General features: G+C 37.6%; 1 long non-coding RNA gene across 1 annotated transcript; it reads right to left on the reverse strand.

The window, feature by feature from the left end:
* Positions 1–686: 686 nt before the first annotated feature.
* On the reverse strand, positions 687–3,742 carry LOC140598106 (uncharacterized). The gene is made up of 3 exons (XR_012000235.1): positions 3,338–3,742; positions 1,603–1,735; positions 687–1,481 (listed from the first exon to the last, which is right to left on the reverse strand). It is a non-coding gene; the product is annotated as an uncharacterized lncRNA (long non-coding RNA).
* Positions 3,743–7,164: the final 3,422 nt, after the last annotated feature.

The raw sequence follows: 7,164 nt of genomic DNA on the forward strand, positions 1-7,164 counted from the left end.
TATCATTGTATTACCTTGAGCAAATTCGTTAATGCTTTTCTTTGGGCCTCAGTTTTCACATCTGCAAAGTGAGGGTGAGAGACAAGATTATCTCTAGGATCTCTTCCAAACTTTGAAACAAAGACTTTTAAGTGGTATTGTTGCCATTGTTTTCTAAAGGAAGAAAAGTATGGCAATTGATTGATTGATTTAGAAAATCATTCTCCTCCTGTTTAAATCCCCAAAGCAACTGGTGCTACCTCCATTTGAAGTATTGATCTGTGGGATTTGCAAATATTGTGAGGATTTGTCATTATTTGGGCTCTGTCATTAGGAAACTACTACAGCACTGAAACAAAAGAGCCAATTAAAAGCACAGCAAACGTTTAGAATAACCTTCCTTTGAAAGGCTCATGCGTAGCTTCAGAATGCACTAAGGAAAAACCACAGAACTATTTTGCTTACTGCTGGCTCTGCCACTTGCTAATTTTAAGTCCATCAACTTTTTCCTTTTCCTCCTCTCTAAAATGCTAAATAGTGTCAGTCTTATAGCATTGCTGTGATGTAAGGATTCAGAATAGGGTGCTAACTGGTCATCCTTACTACTACCACTATCTTAAATAAATATTATAATATTACTGCTATTTATTCCTCTTGCACTTGTGTAGCTGGATAGAAAGTGGGTATTTTTAAAAGTCATCTTTGATACCCAATTACAGTGATCTCATTTCAACCTATTCTGTTTGGTTTTTCTTTTCTTTCCCTTCTTCTCTCTCTCTCTCTTTCCTTTCTTTCTTTGAGTCATAATGTATAACAGATGACACTTTGGAAGATCTCATGGAAACACAATTAAGTGGACACTATAGTTGATTAGATTAATTATGTTTTTTTAATATGCTTTATTTTTATTTTATGCTGCTAGAACATACTCATTTTAATCTAGTTCAATTGCCAAACTCCATGGTTATAGAAGTATGCCCAAGTTATCCAAATATTTGCCTAGAAACCCATTTTCTCACAGGGCTGGGCTTTGTGGAATTCTCTGTTCCCTTTATATTAGTGTGAAGTGATGCTGACTGTAGCTCTAGATTTCCTTCCCCCCTCAGCCTTCTCTCCCCTTTCTTTTCTCTATGAAAGGTCATCATTCTATTTGAGTCAGAGGCACTGGTGTAACCTGGTCCACCTCAGCAGGACACATCAGGTGGCTGTTTCTGTTTAATTTCTGGAGTTATTCCAAAACAAAAAATGATCTCCAGCCCCACCCAAGTCAATCTCTTTTCCTTCTCTTGACGAAATTCCAGGATTAGAAATCCATTTCTCTGTGTAAATCAATAACCTCTCCAGGCAATCTCTTTCAAAATGAAGATACTCAAGGGAGTGTTCATCATTAAGCTCTTAACACCTCTGTGTGAAGGATTTTCATCAGCTTTTTCCCACTATGAAACAACAGCTTGACCCTGCAAGCCAGGCTTGGGTGGTGTGGGGCTGAACAGAAACCTAGGCTGAAAAAAAAAAAAAAAAAGAGAGACTTGGTTTCAGAAAGGGAGGGGTGATAGATTTGCATACAGTTCAAATGTTTCTACAGCAGCCTCCACAGGAGCACTTTTAGGCACTGGAGCATACCTTTTCTAATTGAAGGGCCACTAAGGTGTGAAATATGGAAGAGTTACAGAGGATAGTCTGTCTCCAGCAGCTGTCCCAGTAGTTCCTCTGGGGCAGATTAAGTCCTGGCAGCAAAGGTCAGTGGTGATCGGAGCTTTGGGGAAGGTTAGGAAAGCAGAATCAGTAGGTGAGGTGTATACGTGGGTGGCTGGGTGAACAAACAGAAATCCCGGTTCCTGGAGCCAAATCCAACCACCAGTATAGATCGGAGATACCCACGAGAGGAAAGTTTTAGCCACATATGTGTAGAAATAGTTTTTAGAAACTGATAGCAGAACAGGCACAACATAAGGGCAGGGGATACTCAGAATGCTCAGAGCCCACACATTAGAAGAGGACACTTATGACAGTCTATTTCTATCTCTCCAACTATTCCTTTCCTGCATGCTACTAAATTTGCCTTGTTCTCCAATTTTCACAAAAACAAGGTCAAAACTCTAGCTTAATAGTTTCGATGAGACAGCTGATCTAATTATTTTCTTGCTTGCTTCTACTCCAAGGAACCAGAAGTATTTATTGGGGTGCAAGCAACAGGGCAGCGGGACACTCTGCCTTCCCTTTGATCTGCATCAACCATGCAAATCAGCAGTCTCTCAATTCCCCAGGACCTGAAGCGAAGCCACGCCAACGGGAGGCGTGAGGACTGTACCTCTGCCCTCTTGCCCATTGTGTTCTTGACTGTTTTCCTTGAGAACTTTCAGAGAAGATCATGTTAGCTGTATACAGATGCCCTATTCTCTCAGTGCAGAGACATATAATTGGGCAGGATTAGGAAGTACCAAGGTGAATTTGATTTTTGTCCGGTGAAAATTGTCTCAAACTAATACATTTTTTTTTTCCACATTTGTTCTAAGTTAAAATGTGTTAAGTCCTTCCTTAGTACATTACAATTCAAAATAAACAAGTTAAAAAATTTCAAGATTAACTCTTTGAGAAGGACATTTGTAAGCAAACTTTGCAGAATCTTAGCTAATGGCTCACTTGTGTGTGTCAGGGGTTGCTTCCAGACCGACAATCCATTTCTGATCATTCTTAAGAGGTTTTTCAGAAAAGAATAACCTCACTATTTAAGTTTCTGGCACCACCTGGGAGTCCAGCTTTTTCTCTCTCTTGTGTGCAGATGAGCAGTTCATATTACGGACATAATCTCTGTCCATTTACCTGGAGAGAGTAATGTCCAAGAGGTGGAGCTTGTAGACAAACCAAACATCCTGTTGAAGCAGAGAGAGTTATAGTACAAACAACCTGTCTTGTCAGAAAATGGCAGAACCAGGGAGAGATTATGTGATTATGTCCTATAGTTTTTTTTAATGCCATTTGAACGTAAATAATACAATAGTTTCAAGCCACATTCAAATGTATATTCCCTGATTCAGATTCTGAGATTATAAAAACATTCAAAATTAAAGTTAGTTTCATTTTCCTCCTAGATTTGGCAACATTTGTGCAAGAGGATCATTGACCAAAAGATTTTCTTAGATCAACTTGTTCTCCTTTGGATCTCTTTTTAAAAGAGCTTAGGGGTAACGAATGCAATTTCACATGCTCATTAAGCCTAACTTGCATGGCTTAAAAATAAGGAAAACATTTTTTTTTGGTACTCTTTTCCTTTGGAAATTCATACAAAGACTCATTCAAACACAAAGAAAATGGATGTATGTGTGTGTATATCACCAGACATTTGGCAATGACTTACGTGCTCTGTTTCTCAACCCTCTGAAGTTGGCAGAACAGGATAGGTACAATCCTATTTTCACCAGTCTATATAGCTTGAAGTACAACTGAGGTTCAAGGAGATGACATGACTGGCATAAGGATGTGAAGGTTATAACTGGCACAGTCAGACTTGAAGGCAGGTATGTGTCTTCCAAGTTTCTGGCAAGTACGGAAATGCTGTTTCATTTACAGGACGTGGACATTCCTCTGAAGAAAGCTGGCCCACATTTTGCTGTTCCCTAAAGCTAAGCTGCTATCTTGCAATGGTTACAACAGTGTCATCGTTTTGTCCTCTGGATCGCAGACCAAAATTATCTACTATATTCTACATAATGTAGAAGAGAGCATACCCAGGAATTACGGTGTTCCTGAGTAGCGACCCAGGGCCTGCCATGACCTTTCAGTGAACTTGAGCCTGGGCAGCAGGTTGGAGAGCCCCAGAGTGGTCAGGTGACCACACTGCCATCTGCAGTTCTGGACTGGTCATCTGGCCAGCGCTGACCTTTCGGAACATGATCCAGTGAAATCCAAACCCTGAGAGCGGCTGGCAGGCAAAATCTGCTCCTCAATGTCAGTTTCACTGCTGAGTTGTTTAATTGTCCACTACAACTTGTAAAGGGCCCATTAGGCTCAGGTCATGAACCCCCCATTTAGCATTAATGGATAATCAAATCCTATTTGATTGGAAATGCTTTTGTCTTAATTGTGCTTCTTTCGTAATTATAAATACCTACCACTTTACTAACATAAACTTTAATATAATGATACTCCTTAGGACTGACTTTAAGAGAATAACACCTATTGTTGAAGCTGTTCCATCAAGAGACTATCATTTTATTAAAATTGTATCCCCAAACTACATAATAATGATACACATTGCAATGGTGTTCTAGTATGTTAATAGAGTGGATTTTAATAATTTATTCTCTGGCAACTTTTTAAAAGGCAAAGGTTACATTATTTTTCTGGTATGAAATTGATCTCCCTCCATCTCACGTAACCTGAAAGTTTACCAGACCTTTACCCAATGATCATTCATTCAGTCATTCAGTCACCAAAAATTTATTGAACATCTGCCAACTGCTCTACAGTGCTGTCTACCAGGACAACAAAGATGAATAAAAGCATGTTCATGAGGGACTTGTAGCTTAGTTGGGATAAAAGACCTATTAAGATATAATTATAAAACAATCTGATAAAAAAATAGGCTTTTTATTTTTTGTTTTTTTTGCATATGGAGTCACAGAGTATATGTGGCTGATAGCTTTAAGAGTAAAAAGCTAACGAAAGCTTAGGACATGTTGAATTTGAGCTGCTAATGAAAACCCAGAAGGAAATGGCTAGAAGGCAAATAAATCTCAGGAGTAAGGTTAAGCTGGTGTTATACATGTTGGAAAGAGCTTCGTATAAGTAGTAATTGAGCCATGGAAGTTTTTATCACAAAGAAAGGAAGAAGTTCAAGGAGAGACTATTAAGGAAAACTTTCATTTAAGGTATAGAAGAAATTAGAAATAGAGAAATAAAATGAAAACTCTAACAGCACATTGTTATAACCACTAAGAAAGGGAAGAGTTTGAACGTATGAAATATAGTGCAGGTATCATGATACTTGAATAGCTAACGGTACTAACATTAAGCAGAGACCACACAAGTTGGAAAACCCACTGATCTTGAATCCAAGTTGAATAGCTTGGGTTTAAAGTCTTGTCTAATACTAATTTCCTTTGGTTCCAGAGGCAGTAATCTATTCAGCCCAGACCTCACTGAACCCAAATTTAAAGTTAGGATGTGAAAGTCCTAACTACCTCTCTTTTCATAAGGTATCTGGGAATGAGAAAACTGGAGTTTTCTGAGAAAAGCTACTCTGTAAATGTAGATGTCTCATTTTCCAAGTGGCTTATACCTACTTATAAGACTAAGACTATTGAAAGTGAAAACCTTCATCTAAATAGGTGGCAATTATTTAATTACGTGACAGTCATAAGTTATATGTATCTGCACATAACATGTTCTTTAAAAACGTGTACCACATAACTCTAAGGTAATTCTCCAAAGAGGCTATTAGTCTGTTGTGTCACAGGATATTATGTTATTAATAATACACAGATGAAAGAAAATTGTCCAGTTAATGTGGTTAGCTAGAGACACAAATTGAGAGTCAAGATTCATTGGTTCTATTTTGAGCTTCACCACTGACTCTGAGCTTTCAGAAGTCACATATTCTTCAAAATAATATTGATCCCTCACAAGTGTACAGGATTTTAAAGCCAGATAATTTTGAAATTCTTTGAAATCTTCTAAAGCAGCTGCATTTTTTTTTTCAATTAGCAGAGGATCTTACAAGTTTTCAAAAGTGGATGTCAGGTGTGTGCTGTTATACATTCACATTGCAGAGAAGGGCTTTGAAATATTTTACATTTACATAGAAGCATTTTTAAAAGATAAATTTACTAAATGAGCCATGAACATGATCTCATTTGCAAAAGGACTAGGATCTGAAGTAGATATGTAAGCAACAGTTCTAACAAAAGGAGATAAAGAAATATGTAACAAGGAGGTTTTAAAATAAATGTAGATCCTGAATGCATGCAGGCTCTTGTAAAATATTTAACTGTTATTTAATTTTGAGACAAATTACAGTATCAGATGATGTCTGTGTTTTCAAAGTTAATCAGGAAATATAGTATATGGAACTCGGATGACTGACAAATTCCCTATGAAGGCTGCCAATTAGAGCCTTGTATGGGTGGGCTAAGGCTCCGGGAGTTTTCATTTTACTTCTGTTTCTCTGTTGGAGTTCCTTTCAAGCTGTCAGAGCTTGGGAAGAACCTGGGCTTTGGTTTTTTTTTTTTTTTAATACCTTTCATTTTCCTACATGTAGTCAAGTTTTGAAAATTTAAACATGATAAAACTCCATGGGACATGACATGATTCAGTTAACATTTTGACTGTGTAATGATCCACAACTTAATATTGATAAGAGATTAAGACAGAAAAGATGGTTATTGCTAGGAAAAAAATTATCATGTGAGGTGTGGATTGCCAAAAATGTCATCTCTCCCTTAAGTTGTGTTAGGGTTTCTTAAAATTGCTTCAAAGGACATGGAGGAAAATTCTTGCTATGGCTTATATATTAAAGGGTGTTACCAACAGCAATAATATGCAAGTTTAAAATTCTTCATTATGTTTAACACATAACAGACTTTTATATAGTTGCACATATAAATATGTACATAAAATTGCACATGTGTATACATATATCATAAAAGAGTGTTTAGGATTTCTTTTTTTAAAAGATTTTATTTATTTATTCATGAGAGACACAGAGAGAGAGAGGCAGAGAGGCAAAGACACAGGCAGAGGGAGAAGCAGGCTCCATGCAGGGAGCCCGATGTGGGACTTGATGCCAGGACCCCAGGATCACACCCTGAGCTGAAGGCAGAGACTCAACAGCTGAGCCACCCAGACGTCCCTGTTTAGGATTTCTTGAACAACTAGTACCTCTCCTGAATTTATGTTGTCCATTCTCTTTAAAATTATTTTCCTTTATATTTTATAGTCAACCATGGCAGGATTTTTAGTTTTCACAATTGAGTAATATTTTGGTTTCAGAACTACTGCTTCTGTGGGAAGGGAAATTTGTCACCTCTCCTCTTCTCTCTTACTATTTTGCTCCATGGCCTTTCCTAACTCTCTTCTCTTGAACCAATGGTAATGCATGCGTTATTAGAGTGTTAGAATCTATTGAGGGAGTTTGGCAAGAAAAGGCAAGGAATATGAACACTACTCTAAGATTATTATTGGAGC

Source organism: Vulpes vulpes, chromosome 3, assembly GCF_048418805.1.
Source record: "Vulpes vulpes isolate BD-2025 chromosome 3, VulVul3, whole genome shotgun sequence".
In the NCBI taxonomy this organism is placed as follows: Eukaryota; Metazoa; Chordata; class Mammalia; order Carnivora; family Canidae; genus Vulpes; species Vulpes vulpes.